Source organism: Hesperophylax consimilis, chromosome 28 (genome assembly GCF_061612785.1).
Source record: "Hesperophylax consimilis isolate HC1 chromosome 28, BYU_Hcon_1.0, whole genome shotgun sequence".
Classification (NCBI taxonomy): Eukaryota; Metazoa; Arthropoda; class Insecta; order Trichoptera; family Limnephilidae; genus Hesperophylax; species Hesperophylax consimilis.
Window position 1 is genome coordinate 15291169 of NC_142863.1, and position 18539 is coordinate 15309707.

Genomic DNA, 18539 nt, shown 5'->3' on the forward strand with positions numbered 1-18539 from the left:
CCTCTTGTCCGGAGCCCCAAAATACCTGTGAAATACCCTTGACTCTATAAAGAAACTGGCGGTCCGTTTGATTGGTTCAACTATCTTAAGCACAGGCGTCAGATAAGTATGTTGTTATGTTCTAATGATATTACAATAGAAGAAACTCCAAGGAACTAGCGTCATTGATTCAACGAACTAGCGGGCCCAACGGTTGACATTTGTCACATGAGAACGGGTCGCTTCTATGACCCGTTCTTGAGTTCACCAGCTCGGCTGTTTTCAGCAACAATTTGCCGGCCTCTGTGTTTCCTCCCTCCTACAACATGAGTCTCTTCAAGATCCATGTTCACTCCTTCCTCTCTTCAAAAAGCCCCCCCACAAAGCATCCCCATAAATTGAACCCAGGATCTCTTGCCTTTCCTTGACAGGCGTCTTAAACCAATCGACCATTGAGGCCTATTAATTATTATATTTCAAAATCAGAATTAACAATATCATCTTGCAACTATTTTTTCCCATAGAAACTGAAAACTGCTTGCATTCGTTTATATTTTATAATATTATAACATCGTTGTATTATGATTATATATTTAATATAATTGTGTCTAATACTTCAAGCCACATTTTAAAAATAAATAGAATAGCAATATTTTACATTATAATTTTTATAAACAAAATATCACTAACATAAATATCAAGGTTTGTAATTAGTCTTACAATTCGTCTATTATTATTAAGTTAAATCTTCTCCTGCAAAGTTTTCATTTTGTGGCAATTATATTTTAGTTCACTGTGAAAAGCGTTGTATTGTGCGCATGCTATTTATATCAATGCATTTTGAATGCACGTTGAAAGGTTATCGGATAAAATTGTGTATTTATATTAAAATCTTTACTCTAACGTATTCCAGGTTACTTAATAACATATTATTTACATTTAAAGCAAGTTGGTACTAAGTTGAGTAAATAAAAATCTCCAAGTTTATAGGTAAAAAACAATACATATAAACTTGATAACTTTTAAAATAGTATCATTTCATAAGAACAATACAAATTAAAAGCCACCAGATGAGAGATGAAATTGATTTTTATTTTAACAAACTTTTGATAATATTTTTTGTCAGTAGTACCTAGTTCGCAATCACCCATAATAATATGTTTATATTTTTATGTTGTGTTGTTTATGTCACATGTGTATTGTAAATGGACACAGTCGGTTATGTACAGATAAAACTTATTTGTTTAATTTTATAGACTAATCCTCCATCTAGAGATCGTCAATCCTTTTTCGCTTGACTGTCTTTCTGACAGGAACATCTGCTTCACCGGAGAATTGTTCTGCAACTTCATCAGGGTAGAATGTCTCCACTTCAACCTCTGCTCCAAGTTCTGCAACATCATCAGGGCAGAATATCTCCTCTCTCACCTCTACTCCAAGTTCTAATGCTGGAGACTGTTCATCCTCTGCATCCACTTCTTCATCAGATGATCCCTCCGTTGTGTAGTCTTCCAAGTCAGATGCCTCTCTTTCCTCCGTATATTCGACCTCATCATCTGTATCAACTTCGTCTTCGCTTTCAATTTCGTCATCTGTTGGAATTTCATCATTTTCCAATGGGTTCAGGCTCTGTCTAATCTGTGCCAGACGTTCCATAATTTCAATTTGGAAATCATCTTCTGAATTATAAGTGGGTTCAATGGCAACAATGGTTTGGCCTATGTGTATTCCTCGGTAGCCATTTGGGCGGCGGCTTCCTTCTTGAAAAATGCACATCTGTAAAGAAACGTAAACATTATTAAAAAACGAATGAAAATATTACATTTATATGACAAATTAAGAAAGCACAATGCATTTTAAAAATTCTCTTACTTCAGCAGAACGGTATCTGAATAAATAAAATGAAATTGTTTGATTATCACAATGTTGAAAGGGGCAATGCTATGGAATTTATTTTTGGGGCATTTAGCCGCGTTGAGTTTCCTTCTTCTTTAGTCTTTTCAGACTGCCCCGCAGTGTCCATCAACAGCGTAAGACGACTAGTTCAAGAAGGAAGACCAACACCGCACACTTAGCCAAAATAAAAATAATATGAAAAAAACATAATGTACCTTAAAATTGAAGATTTTGCTTGAAATCTGACTGTAGAATAAATCCAGTAGAACTTTTTAACAATATTTTCCACTAATTTTTAAGAATGGAGATTCACGGATGATGCAGTGTAGTTTTAGATTTTTTTTAAATTAATAAAAACTGTGCAGCAGAGAGACGACGTAGCTGTCGATGAATTTTTTGGAATGGTTTGAGAACCCTGGGTAGGGCTATTTATACGCGCTAACCAACCCTTAATTACCGTCGGATTAAATATTTTCGGGAAGGGAATAGTGCAATTAGCGCGGACTGTACGAGCCACAGTTTTGAAATCCCCGGAAACGGTGAAGTGACGCATAATGGCATATAGCATTTGAAATTAAATAATTATTATTTAATTTCAAAATTAAAAATCACATATCAAACTTCAATAGTGCAATTTGTTAATTTGTTGACGGCAAAACTATGCAATTTACAAATCATTAAAAATCCATTCGATCTTTTTTTTATTATTTTAGGCGTGATGGTTAGTTTTTATTAATACTTTATATTTTTCCATTAATTATTTTTTTTACCCTTATGTTCAAACATTTTTAAAAAAATTAAAAAAGGTAAGATATGGGAACCCACAAATGTACTGCCTATGGGGGTAAGTAATACCCATAATTAATACTAATAAAATAAGAATATAAATAAACCTGTTAAATAAAATTTGGCATGATCAAAACCTGTTAACCACATGGCCAAAAAAAAAATATTACTTTTAGCATTTTCTCTGTAAATCGGCCATCATGTTGTTATTGTCAACCTTTGCAAAGAGTAGACAATATCAAATACATGAGTTCAATAATTTATCGAAATCTTAAATAGAACAATCATGTCACTATAAACGAACAAAATAAGAAAGTTAGCCTACATCTTCAAGACTTTAAGAAATATATTGGAATTCAATGGCCACTATGCTTTCACCTATGTGAATTCCTTGGTAGCCATTTGGGCGGCGGCTTCCTTCTTCCTGAAAGGCGCACATCTGTAAAAAAAGATAAACATTAACTGAAGATGACATTGAGTCCGCTAAAAGTGTTTCGTGCAAATGCATACCGGAAAAAAACTTTGCCAGGAGAGTTGGCAAAGTTAAAAAAGTCGAAATATTATTAAAATTCAATGGAAATCTATAAAGAAAAGGCATACAAAAGACTACAGTCTCCACTGAAAAACACCCAATTATTTTGGGCAGATACGAAAGTGCTGAAATTAAATACAGTACTTGCTACCACTGACTGAATAAATAGGAACAATGAGTGAAATCAAATTAAACAGGTTAGGTTAAAATAATGAAAAATGTATTTACATTAAAATTGTTTAAAATAAATCATTTACAAATGTCATGGGTCATAATTTTTATGGATTCCTAATTACTCGCTAAGATTCTATCTATATTTAAAGCATGCTATGTCTATTTAAATTAATATGTTCGTATCGTGTTAGTTTTTGTTTATACGTATAATACACTGGTGAAATAAGTACGAAGTTGAATTTATGAAAAGCTACCAGATGAGATACGTTTACGTTCAGCAAACATAAAAAAAAGTTTTTGTCAAAAATATATAATATAAGGAAAGCACAAGTTTATGTTTGAAGACTCATCTCCACATCTGGGTTTCTTGTTGTAATGAAAAAGAGCGTTAACTAACTGGAACATCGGCTTCTTCGGAAATTTTTTCTTCAACATCGTCAGGGTAGAATGTCTCCACTTCAACCTCTGCTCCAAGTTCAGCGACATCATCAGGGTAGAATGTCTCCACTTCAACCTCTGCTCCAAGTTCTGCAACATCGTCAGGGTAGAATGTCTCCACTTCAACCTCTGCTCCAAGTTCTGCAACATCGTCAGGGTAGAATGTCTCCACTTCAATCTCTGCTCCAAGTTCTGCAACATCGTCAGGGTAGAATATCTCGAATCCCATATCTGTTCCAAGTTCTAATGCTGGAGATTCCCCACCCATTTCTTCATCAGATGAAATCTCGGTTGTGTCGTCATATGCAATACTTTCCTCCGAGAATTCAATTACACTTTCATCTTCCATTTCAAATGCACGGTCTGTTTCAATTTCATCATTTTCCAGAGGGTTCAGGCGCTGTCTCATCTGCGCCAGATGTTCCGTAATTTCAACTTGCAATTCATCTTCTAAATTATAAGTGGGTTCAATGGCCACAATGGTTTGGCCTATGTGTATTCCTCGGTAGCCATTTGGGCGGTGGCTTCCTTCTTGAAAGATGCACATCGTGTATCTGAACTTTTTCAATAATTTTTTTACTGATTTGTAAGTTTGGGGATTCACTGATTAAGAAAGTGCAAAGAAGTTTTTTTTTAATTACGAGAATTTTTTTTAATAAACGAACTGTGGAGCAGAGTGACAACGTAACTTGTTGATGGAATTATTAGAATGGTTTGAGAACCACTGGGTAGGGCTACTTATACCCACCAACCAACCCTTAATGACTAAATCCCGAAATATGTTCGGGAAGGGGGTAGTGCAATTAGCGCGGACGAACGAGCCACAGTTTGGAAATCCCTGGAAACAATGGAGTGACGCACAGGTAATTGTATCTATGATTTGATGTCACATTATTATTATTTTGAATTTATATCGAAATTGTTTAATGTGTTAAGTGTAATTTTGAAATGATCTGTTGAGTGCAAACTACGCCATTCTAAAATCACAACAATACCTTCTCACTAACTAATATACTTACTATTATTTATTAATTATGGCCCGTTTCAAACAGAATTAGAATCTTGGACATGTAGAGCGGATAAGCGAGGAAAGGAATGTAAGGAGAATATATGAGGCGGAAATGAATGGTAGAAGAAAACCAGAGTCGCCCGAGAGAGACATGGCACGATCAAGTGAATTAAATATTTATGTCGGGTCTTCTAAAGAGTCTGAATATGAATTTACTTTGTGTGGCGGTCTATCCTCTCTGCCTACCTCTGCGTGGAAACGGTGTGATGGTTAGTTAGTTACTTATGTTATATAACTCCTTCTCACCCCATTCTCTTCAGCCACACAATATACCCCAATTGGGGATGCTATAATCCCACTGGCTTCGGACGGTTGAGAGCAGTTGGTACTCTTGTGCACTATACACAAAAATAAATAATGTCAAAAGCTACATACTTTACATTTACGGCAAGTTCGATAACCATTCATTTATACTACTCTTCCATAAGAAGCATTTGCTTGTGGGTGGAAGGAGAGTGTACATTCGGAAAAATAAAGATTTAACAATTCTAAAATTGAGACATATGTATTTATGTATGTAATATGAATATTTATTTCAAATAGCATTTATTTCGGATTTTATCTCTATTACGACAGAAGTTTATCGTCAAACCCTATTTTTGGATTATTTATATCTTCAGCGGCTTTTAAATTATTTGTTTTCTGTTTACTAAAAAATATATATGAGATATTTGTCCATGTAGTGAGTTAACAAATTTTTTAATATATTATTATATATTAATTTTGATAAAAAAGACAAACCTAACAATATTTTAAATCTTACTTTGTGTGGCAGTTCTCTGCCTACCTCCGCGGGTTATGTTATTTTGACATTTCGTGGACTATTCATACATTGTTACTCCATAGTAATATAAATGACTGCAATGGTTTTAGCCGTGTTTGGAGACCAGATCTTAATTGCCAGCTACTTTGAAATCTTCTTTTTCTCCATATCCTTTTCATCCCACTATCTTCAACCTTATAATACACCCTAATTGGGGATGCTATAGTCACACTGGCTTCAGACGGTTGAGAGCAGTTGGTACTCTTGTGCAGTATACACAAACAAAAATATTTTTTTCAAAGTCTAAAGCTACATATTTACATTTACGGCACGTTCGATAACCTTTCAGAAGCGGAATGATATTGGAAATGGCATTTACTTTGTTAAGTGACCAGTTACTTTATAGTCAGGTACTTTCCAACCATCCTCTACTCCATCTGCTTCCTCTCACCGATCTCGTATGCCAACATATATTTATTTAAATAAGAAATTTTTTGTAGATGCAATAATTCAGATTTGACAAACGGTTAATTTATATGTTAAGATTTATACTACTCTTCTATAAGAAACATTTGATTGTGGGTAGAAGGAGAGTGTTCATTTGAAAAAAAAACAATAAACCTTTAACATTTATGTAATTCAAGCATTCATGTTTATGTATATATTTATATAAAATGATTATTTGAACGTTTGGAAGTGTATTACTACCATTTATTTGGGATGGGATTAATGTATGTTTTATCACTATTTAACGACAGGAGTTTATCTTCAAACCTTATTTTTAGATTATTTATATCTTTGTGGCTTTTAAATTATTTTTCCCGTGTTTTTTTCTTTTACTATAACGACTATATCATCGGCATATAACATAATTTGTCCATGTAGTGGTTGAACAAATTTTATTAATATACAAATAACCTGACAATATTTGAAAATCTCCTACTACCTTGTTCGCTAGTTTAACCATTGGTTTTTTGTGATTCTGTGTATTATTTTGAGTACAGTTTATTCGTTATTGGGACCATAGTGGTTTACGATAGTGGTTATATAAAAAAGGTCGCAGTAGATACTTCCCAACCATTTTCTACCCCATATACCCTTGTCACTTCCTCGATTTCACAATGTGCCACAAATTAGAGATAACTCAGTCCAACTGGCTTCGGGCAGTTGGAACTTTTTTGTATTATTAAAAAGTAGCCATGGATTTTTATACCTTTAAAAAAATATATATTCCTTTGTCCCAGTTCTGTTCACTTACGAGAATCATTAAAAAACGTAGTTGAGAAACTTGCCGCTTATTTTATCTTTTACACAACTAAATAACTATCGTCCCGACTCCCCACAGGTGTGGGCAGAGAGAATGAACCAGCACTTAATCTCTCTTAGCACACACTTCTTGTTTCATGTTATACATTAGCGTCTTTTTTTATTACACATAATACACTTGTATAGTAAAAAATATATGTTAAAAAGTCCCGATAAACTGCTTTTTAGCAGTTTGTCTAAGGGGTTTTTTCTTTACAAATCTTATTATAGTGAGTTTACAGTTTCATTTTTACAATTATATGTATAAAACAAAAAAATAAAAATTTTACAGAAATATAGCAAAATAAAAATTATGAAAAACATAAATGACAATTTTAAAAGTCTTTAGAATAATATATAATTGTAAGCTAATACAAATGAATTCTTTCAGTGCGCCAAGACTTCAGTAAGTTCACCAATTGTTTGTTATGGGCACAGCTTTTAATTTCAGCAACTGGGAATCATGTAGTCTCGCACATACACTTATGTTATTCTGACTCTTGACGTGGCTTTACTCAAGTACGTATTCAATTCACTTGATCGTGTCATGTACCGTGTTCCTCGGGCATACCCGATTTCTCCCAGCATTCACTTTAGCGTCAAATATTATCTAGAAACAGATCTTTTTTTTTTTATAAAAAAGAAAGACAAACATTCCCGGGTTACGAATAACCTGACAATATTTGAAAATCTCCTACTACCACCACAGAAAGCGGAAAATGTTGCTTGTGTTGTGATGGAGGACTTAGCCAGTCGAGGAATTGAACACGGTACGCCTGGGTGGGACCCAAGCGCGATGTCAACTCGGCCACCGACCGGTCACCGAACACGGCTAAATCCATTTCAAGCAACGTTTCAATTCTGATTGGTGGTCTTTCACCAGGGCATTTTTTTTATTCCTTTATTTTTCCCAATTTTTACATTAATTACATACAATATTTTATAAATCGATACGAATAATGGGAACCCACTAAGGCGCAGCCTGTGCGTGGGTAATATATTTAAGTTATTATATTATTGTACCTAGAAACAAACAAACTGTGGGCATATAAAACAAAAACTAGATTACATTTTGTCTAAGCGGTTTGTATAAAAAGTGTTTACAATTGTGTATAGTGAAGTTATAAGTGTTTAGTGTAATATATGGTGAATATTTTATGCGGAACATAAATTGATACAAATTAAATAAAAAAAGTTTCAACTGCTGTATCGAAAAGCCATTTTAACCCTTTTAAGTATTGAGGAAGTTTAGTAATCACTTGAATATTTTTCGGTAAAAGATTGAAAGTACGAGGTCCAATGAAACTGCAGTGTGTTTGCATTTGTTTTGTGTTCGTTTGGGGGGTATAAAATACATTATTATTTCTAATGTTGGTTCTGTTTTCATTTATTTTTGTTTTTAAAGATGTATTTCGTAGTTGGCAAAATAAATAGTTTACGGAGACAGAATAGTTTATATTCTTTGTATAACTCATTTGTTGAAAATGTTCTTTTCCGACTATACATAACTTTGATGATATAATGTTGAGTTATTTGTAAAGGTTTTATATGTGCATGAAGCGCACCGCCCCATCCTATTATTCCGTATATGAGTGAAGATTGCACCAAAGAAAAATAAATAATTCCAGATTGATAAAGAAAGTATTTATCAATATGGAACCTACAGCATAAATGTGTGATATGTATTTTTTTAAATAAATAAATTAACATAATTAACTGAATTAACATAAATTATTCAAATAAAAATTACTTGCATCCGTCGGATTCGTAACTAAGAGTTAGACAATATAGTATATTTTCGTGACTACATTTCCAAAGTATCTGAGCATCTCTTTCTTAATCTTGTTAATGACGTTATTACTGTGCATTATTTGTGGACAAGGACGATGTGTTTCGGTCCATCAAAAATCATCATAAAATAGGATTTCACATTGAGGTTAGGACGAAAAATAAATTCTACCTATTTATAAAATTACTTGGTATAAATTAGTTATTGTGTTAATTTAATTAAAATAAGGAAGCAAGTCAACTAATGACTAAGAACGATAATCTTTTGTGTTTACCCATGATTTGTTTTCCCCTTTTTGTTTTTGATATTGGAATGTTAAGGGGAATTTTTGTTATTTGTTTTTGGGGTGTTATGCCGTGTTGCGCTGGACACAGATGAACACTGCAATGCTGTCTGAAACGTTGGCTAAAGAAGAAGTTAGCGCAACACGACATAACACCCCAAAAACATATAACAAAAATACTTAATTATTGAAGACAATATTAGCGATTTCTAAACGAAAATCTGAAACAGAAAAATCAGAAAAGGATACGGTCACATCTAGGACTCGAACCCAGGACCGGAAAGACAAGGGTCCTGGGTTCGAGTCCTTGAGGTTTTACTCAATAAAGTTATTCCGAAAAATAAATAAACAAAAATACTTTTGGCCGTGAAAATCTTAAATCATATTTGTTAAGGGGAAGCTTAATGCCAAATAACTATTTTGATTAATTTTCATAACGAATTGGTGTACACTATGAATCTCAAAAATATGCTCTAGATGAATTGAAGGTTTTCCTATCGTTTCGCTTGAGTAGAATACAAATAAAAAATATAAATGTAAACTACTAAAAAAAACATTTTTTCAAATTAAAATTATGAACGCGTAAAGGAAACTACTTTTAAATATTACAGTATTACAACTAAGATTATCTGTGACAGTTTCACTTGATTAACTTTTTTGCTTTCTTATACAATTATTTACAAATTAAATAAAAACCAGTTTTGTGCTTGAAACGAACGTTTCTAGACTCCGTTTGTCAAACGATTTTAATGCCTATTACCTACAATAAAATGTATACCAAGAATATACACATTTTTGGCTTGTAGCTTCCTCTTAACCCTAACGACGACTTCTTGGAAATTCCAAAGAATTGTCGATCTATTTATTTGTTACTAATTGGTTATTCTTCCATTAAAATCTTTTGCATTGCGAATAACATGAAAGTGAAATAAAATGAGTCACTTTAAAACCCCTAAAATTATCGTTTCGTAGTAATTAGTTAAGTATATGATAATAATATGTTTTTAATGACATCTAATGCAAAGTGCTTTCAGTACTAAATGAAATAATAAATTACTGCGAATTATGTGACTGCATTGAAAGCGATTTAAATAGTTTATTATATTCTAATTTATTACATGTTATGCGTATTGACGGCCTCCGTGGATAATTGGTTACGATCCTTGGCTAAAATGCAAATAAAATCACGGCGTGCGCAAGTAAATTTTATTTAAAAATTTTGTGTTAGAAATTATTCATTTAAAATAACAGATAGTGAATTTGAGGAAGGTTGCAGAGTGGAAGATACTTTCAGTGTCACCCCTGGTGAAAAATACTTTGTTTGAGATGGGTTTAGCCGTGTTTGGTTACCAGATCTGACTAGACAGATACTTCTCTCCTCCTTTTGCCTCATCACCTTTCCAGTTACATTAAAACATACCCCGATTCATGATGCCGTAGTCTCACTGGCTCTAGGCGGTTGGGACTATTGTGCGGTACCCGATTTATTTGTGTCTTCTTTCCCCCGACTTTTATTGACGTTTCAATTTTTTACATAATATACTGATAAAGAATTCCTGAAGCTTTGGATAGTTGCACATTTATTTTAATTTAATAGTTTATTTGAATGGTGAAAAAAGTTGGGGACTCCCTCGGAAACCATTTTTCAAATCTTTTAGTAATATCGTTGTTAGTTGTTAGTAGGCAGTGTTATCATCTTCCCCTCTCCCCGTGTAACATCAGATAACAACTTGACATCCAATTAGATACCAGATTTGGTGGATAGTGAACCTAACCTAATAATGCTGTATTAAAGCATTAAAAATCTCTAATACCATTAATTTTACAGCGAAATTTAGTGATATTTCAAACAGAAATATTTTAATTATTTTTTATTAACAACTCTGGTATTTGTGCTGTATTTGTCACGAAACAACACAAATCTTTGGGTCACGTTGTGTTTTATTTGTCACCAACTGTCCTCACATCCTCATAAATCTCGTTCTGTCTTATTCTGTACTAGCTGAACCCTGGGGCTTTAAACTTTTTTTTCGAAATCTAATGTAGATGGTGACCTTTCTCCTTTTTCAAAGGTCAAGTGTGAAAGATTTCTTAATTTTAAATGTCTGAAAAATGTGGCTAGATCTCGGACATATTTAGCCAGTACCCACAGAATTTTTCTCGAATCTCCTGTTCTCAATTGACTTCACTTGACCCAAACTTTTTATTTCTGGTTTTTGTTAACATTTTTAGAAACACCAAGCTTTCTCATTGCATTTATAAGCTAACCATATATACTTGGTGTTGACGGACGTACTGGACTATACATTATTTGGAGTATTACATTACAAGAACGATGTGTAAGATTTGAGTTATGTCAAGATAACTCTTAACATGACTCAACTCTTTGACAAGAGTCTGTATAACCGATGTTTAATGTATTAGACGAAGCATGAATGTGAATGAAGCAAGGAGTGTGTGCCAAGACAGAGTTCTTTGGCGGTCTGTCCTCTCTGCGTACCCCTGCGGGAAATGGCGTAAAATTTAGCTAGTTAATTATTTGACTGAGCTTATTATTTTGAACAACATAGCTTAAAAAATTTTCTGAAATTCCAATCATTTAATTTACCATCACTAATAGTTTTCAACGGCCAAAGCTCCCAATCAAAAAGTCTTCACAAATCTTTATGATTTTTATTTTATTTGTGATTATTATCTACCAACTGCTTCCAATAGTCTGAAGACAGTGAGATTATGGCATTCACAATTAGGGGTATGTTGTTAGGCTGAAGATAGTGGGAGGGAGGAGTTGGAAAGTACCTACCTAACCTGATTTCGGCAAAGAGGGAGATCAATGACTGTCTGGTGCAATTTGATGGGAGCACTCTCCCCAATAAAGACTCCATTGAAATGCTTGGAGTTACTATATCAGACCAGCTCAAGTATCGGGGATCCATAGAAGCCCGAGTAAATCAGGCCTCCAAAAAGTTGGGCGTCTTGTACAGGGCTAGGAGATTCTTCAACAGTGACCAGCTGCTGACCCTGTACAAGTCTCAAGTCCGCCCAACTATTGAATTTGGGAGCCACCTTTGGGCTGGTGCCCCAAAATACTTGATAAACCTGCTTGAGTCTGTGCAAAGGAGAGCGATCCGTCTGATTGACAATCCGTTGTTAACAGACCGATTGCCTTCTCTAATGCATATACGCAATGTAGGCATGCTGTGTCTGTTCTACAGGTATTTCAATGGAGCCTGCTCCAAGGAGCTAGCAGCATTGATTCCTGATGCACCGGTGCACGTGCGCGAAACTCGACGGACACGAACTGAACACCCGTTCACGGTTGACGTTGGCTTCATGAGAACGGGCCGTTTTTACGACTCGTTTTTGTATAAGTCGGCTCTTATGTGGAACGAGCTACCGGCATCTGTTTTTCCTCCCTCCTATAATCCGAGCCTCTTCAAGGCCCGCATTAACAAATCCCTTCCTACAGCCCCTACCTTATTCCGCCTCACAACGCTGCCCAACCGGGTAGCGACATAGTTCCCCTGTCTGTACACTGCACAGGCAGGGACACTCTTATGAGGTTTCACATAAAAAAATAATAATAATCAGATCTGGTCAGCAAATAGGCGTAGAGCCATCTCAATCACGGTTTCGATTCTGAATGTTGGTCTTTCACCACGGCGATACTGAGAGTATGTTCCACTTTGGAATGTGTCGCAATTATACGGTATATTTATTTAGATTAAGTGACAACAACAAATAAAGTTAACCTCGGTACAGGCTTAGTCAGAGTGACGTTAATTTTTATCAGAAAAGGCGTGATTTATGTAAAGTGAGAAACTAAATAAATTAATTAAATAAAATGAATTATTTTTTAAATTATTAATTATTTTTTTTTTTAATTATTTAAAAATTACTTCATTTTATTTGGATGAACGTTATGAAGTGGAACGTTTTATGTTGATTTGTTTTTTTCTGTTATTTTCAATAAAGCAACACGATACATATATTTAAAAAAATATTTATTATTGTATTTCTCTGAGACCATGGCATCCCAATTTGGGGGATTTTGGAAGGCGTAAGAAAGTGGGGAGGGAAATGAGATTGGGAAGAGGAAGGTGCTGAATACCTGGCTATTCAGATATGGTCACCAAAGTCATTTCAAGCAACGTTTCAACTCTGACTGGTGGTCTTACACAATATTAGAATATACTGATAATATATTCCAATCTGGAATCAGTATCGGATATAATATTATTTTAAATTAATAAATTGTGAAAAAAACACAAATTAAAATGGTGTTTGATTGTTAAATATATAATTTAATAGTATAATTAGGAAGTAATTGATGCCTCGAATATTTAATGTACTTACACTGCACATGCATAAACCAACCACACTGTAAACTGTTGATTTCCTTAAAATAAAATAAATGTCTATTATTCTCGTACTAATAATGTGTGAAATAACCCAGTACTATCGAGATTATTTAAGTAACTAACCAACCTTCACATTTCCACGCAGAGATAGGCAGAGAGGATAAACCGTCACACAAAATAATTACATACTAATTCTTCTGCTACTATGACTTATGATTTAAATTTATTTATTTCATCAAAACAATTACAGGATATATTATAATATTTCATGAGTAAGTAAAATACCTATATGCAAGTTATTAACAATGAAAAACTTGTTGAAAAACTAATTTTACAATAATAGAAAAAGTAAATATGTATATGAGAGTGTTATATAGATATGGCGTAATATACAATATTTTAAGTTGTGCATAACCTGCCTCACTGGGCGAACCTGTGTTGAGGCAGATTTTTTAGTTAATTATTTTTCGCATTTTGTCTATGGTTTACTTATAAATGTTTAATATAGGTTCCTATCAGAGATGTGCAAAATGGGTACCCAAAACCATTTGAAATGCAAAATGGAAATGGGTCAAAACTTTTCCATTTGAAAATGCAAAATGCAAAATGGTTTTTAGAAAAGCATTTCAAATGCAAAATGCAAAATACCTATTTTCAAAATGCATTGAAAATGCAAAATGGTTTCTCAGGACAAACAATTAAAATAATTATAGAATTTTTAAACAATTTTGTCATTTAATAATGGACATCAATGTAGAACAAACATTATACATGATGGTAAATCCAAAAACACCACTACAGATTATGAAACCACAAAAAATTTGCGCGGGACTAATGTTGCCAACGTAAAAACATAGAAACTGCTATCTAACATTTAATATTACAGCGTCATGGCCCCATGTTCAGTATTTGAATCAGTATTTTTTGTAATGGTATCACTCAATTGCCAGGGCTCCTACCAGGGAGCTACTTGACAAATGGAAATTATCTCTAATAGCGAGGTTGAGTACCGACTGATATTTGGGGCTTATGAAAAAAAGATGAGTGGAGATAGTACGAAGAATGTTGCAAAAAAGCATTTAAAATGGAAAATGAATTGAGAAAGGCATTTAAAATGCAAAATGCAAAAATTGATTTTAGAAAAGCATTTAAAATGCAAAATGTAAAATACCCATTTTGCATTTCCATTTGAAATGGATTTATTTGAAATAAAGCACATCTCTGGTTCCTATACATCAATACATTATTTTAGGTTACATTTTTATTACAATATAATACAAATACAGCAAGTTTTAGCAATGATAATATCCGATTCAAGTAATATTGACTAGTCTGTAAAAAAAATGACTTGAAGTGTTTTACCAATAATATAAATTCAGTGTCTGTAAGTTTTAACCCTATTTCATACGAACCAATTGGGATTATAAGTTAACACAACAATATTGAATAAATAAAATAATTATATATTATATTCTTATAAAATCTAAACAATTACAAATAGTTTATCAGCGTCTCCCAAACTGTGTCCCAGCTGACTGCAGGCATAAGCCCCTCCCCGATCATTAACGACTTGCAGGTAAAATTAGCCTCCCCACTTTCTCCAGTGTTTCTCAAGTCACAGACCTAGACACAAGTCATCAAGAAGCTTTACCACTCTTGACATCTTGTTTCGTGTTTTTATACGTGTGTGAAATATCAATTAAAAAATACAATTTCATTTGATTTGCCCATAATTTCTTCCCTGTGATTACTTCAAGACGCCATCCTCGAAGTGTTTGGTAAGTAAATATTATTTAATAATAATATTGTTTCTGTTCTCCACTCGAGCGATTGTTGGAATATTATGCCATGTTTGCAAAACGTTTTGAGCGATCGCTTGCCAAAATGTGCCAATTTTACAGAACCTTAAAATACGGAATAAACGATGAATCATTGGCTTGAAACAGCAGTAAGTAGTTTCATATGTTTCCATATTAATATTTTGAGGAATCGTATTACTTAAATAATATGGTAATGAATATATACTACACCAATCGCTCAAGTGTGTAACCAATTATTCTTATTTAGAACAAATGGTTTTTTTTCTGTCCTTACATTAACCATTGAAGACAAACATCGATATATGTGTATTATGGGTGTGTTCATATGCACGAATTTAGCTCATTTTTTTCTTATCTCTGGTCAAATTAATCAAGAATTTTCAAATACATTCTGTCTTTAGCAGATGAAAAATTTAATTTCTTTCGTAAATTAACCAACTTATTATCACTATGCGTCCGTGTTATAGTAAATATAATTCAGCATTTTGGTCTTACAACTCTCAATCACTTCCATTTGTCGATTTAAACCTTATAAACTTACTTTTATTTGTTTATTGTCGTTACTTATCAAGGAATTGACGATGGCACAATACTGTAACTGTAAAAGAGCACTTTTGTAATGACAGAACATTGCGACTCAAAATGTAGCATTTTGCCAGCAATCCCATTATACTCATCACAATGTTTCATTACAATGCCTTTACCGTGCGTGCGCGTTTGAGTTACAACGTATTTCCCTCAATGTGTCAATATAATAATAATAATTTAAAATTTTGTAAAAGGTTTAATTGAGAATTAACTTGAAATTTTTTTGAAAAACCTAATACGTGATTACAGCGCCCTTGAGGTGATTTTGCACAAAAACGGCGCTGTACAAATCATCAAAGTATTATTATTATTTGATTATATATTTTCAACAATATTATAAAAGAAGGGTTAATCTAACCATTCACAAAATTTGAAATTGTCGGCTACTCATTTATCTGAAAACTATTTTTTGGAGATACAGCATATTGCCATAACAAGGGCTGCGGAAGATCAAATCCTACTCTGGGATGCACATGTACTACAGATACAGCATATTGCCTTTTGAAATGATTGCTCTCTGTTGGCTACGGTTCCTCGTCATTCACCTCTAGTCCTCAGCTCTTCTCGTTCTGCTCAAATCTTCTTCCACACAGTTTATCCACCTCTTTCTCATCCATAAACTGCTGTTAAAATATGTATTCTCTATCTTTACAGATCTTCGAAACCCACACTACTATGTGCATCTTTCGCAAAGAGGGGAGTCGCCGCGACAATGGCTACCAGGGCACCCATATCGGCCAAACTATCGTCGTAGAATTTAACCCATTAATCGGAGAAACAATTTTTTACGACGATAATACCATCAATAATTTGGATGAATTCTTCACAAACAACAAGCTGAGAGATATCTCGGTGATAATAATTATTATATTGTTACTTGTCATTATACTAGCATACATCATACAAGTGATTGGTGAAATATTAATTGTTTTTATTTTAATTATTTATTTATTATGTACACATTTTGATTTCGTTTATAAATTAATATTTGAGAGATTTCAAATAAATTAAATTAACGCTTGATTAATTTTAATCTTTATTCTGTTACTCCCTTGAAGAAGGTTTTAGGCTGGCTCTGAGCCAAACGGCGCCTAGCACTGTATCAGGTGTCGGGTAATATCAGCGCTTTTGCTTCTACATAGATGCTTGCGCCTTCACAAGGCCGGTCATGGCAGTACCTACCTACTTTTCCAAAATATCAATCTGTCGTGCGACTGTTTTAAATAATGGACCTAATAAGTCCTGGACGAAGCAATTCGAGAATAATTTGAAGCGGGAGAGGCGGAGCCACAAACCCCACAAACAAAAACCTTCACGCTATTGAAGAAGATGTATGGAAAATGCGAAAACCTACTTAAAATTTTAATGACAAATGCTATTCCTCGTCTCATCAATTACCATTAACAACACAAACATAAAATAATAATAGTTCATTATTCACCATTTTACATACAAATCAGTTCAAAAATTAGTTGTACAAGACAAGTCTGCCAGGCAATTTCCCCTCACCTTAGATTTCAATTGAAACAAAATCGCATCCAGGGCTTTTTAGCTGGCTTTTTGTACTTAATGTTATGGTACGAAGACGATTCAATTTAAAAAATCCTTAAAAATTAGATGTTCCAAACCAAATTGCTAGTTCCGAAAGATGCGAAAGTCCGACAACGAATCGTTTAATATGGCCATCCCTAAAAATACATAGATTAATACATTTATCTGTGGTTGTATTTGACGTCTGACATTTGCCAAGAAGTAAACAATACTGATAATAAAATAATAACATGTAGCATAGAATATTATAACTGACGTGGTATTTTCATAATATAATAGTTTATTTAATGTTATTCGTATGTATGTTAATAATAATGTTTTTGAGACCATGACTTCAAATAACTCGGAAAAAAAATTAAAAACTAGACAATTTTTCTAAATTTAATATGAGTCGCTGTATCTATGGCTTAAGGCTTACACTTCATCACATTTTTAATGATACGCTTTGTACATGTCTACCAAAATCAAATAACTCAATACAACAATTTAGTCATAGACGACTTCTTCTCATTCACAATTTAATCCTACAGTTCTCTTCAAATCGTCAACTCATCTCACCTGTTGACAACTTCCGCTACTTCTTTTGCTAAACTGGTCGAATTCCCCTGTATGCAAAGGCTGTTTAAAAAAACAACACTTGATTTTAATAAATATCTAATGGAGACAACTATTTATGTTGGGGGTTTAAGGCCCCGTAGTAAGCGTTCAAAGATGGTTTGAAAGGGAGATATGTAAATATGAATGTTAGAGGGAGCGCGCTAATATTAAAAAAGTTAATAATTAAGCGAAAATATTTAATAAAACACGACTCGTTTGAAATAGAGAAAAAAAACCTCTCGACAAATGCTTTAGTTGCATTTAAAGATACACTCGAATTTTTTCATGCCTATAACATATTAAATAACAGAACAAAACATGTTTTTAATAATTTTTGGAGCTTACTTTCCGATTTTTTTCTATCTAGGGAATTTCATATAATTAACGTTTCTGCATAACAAATGTCTGGATATTATCTTGAAAAATAACATATATTTTTTTGGAACTTCGAAACTTAAAGAGTTAACTAGAAACTTGTTATAAATCGATAGAAATTGGGTATTCGGGGGCCTAAGTAAACATGCACAAAATAGGTTTTTAGGGTTTAGTTTGGGTTCGTTTAATAATTTATGCATATTTTCTAACCTTCAAACCTAACTTTGATTGAG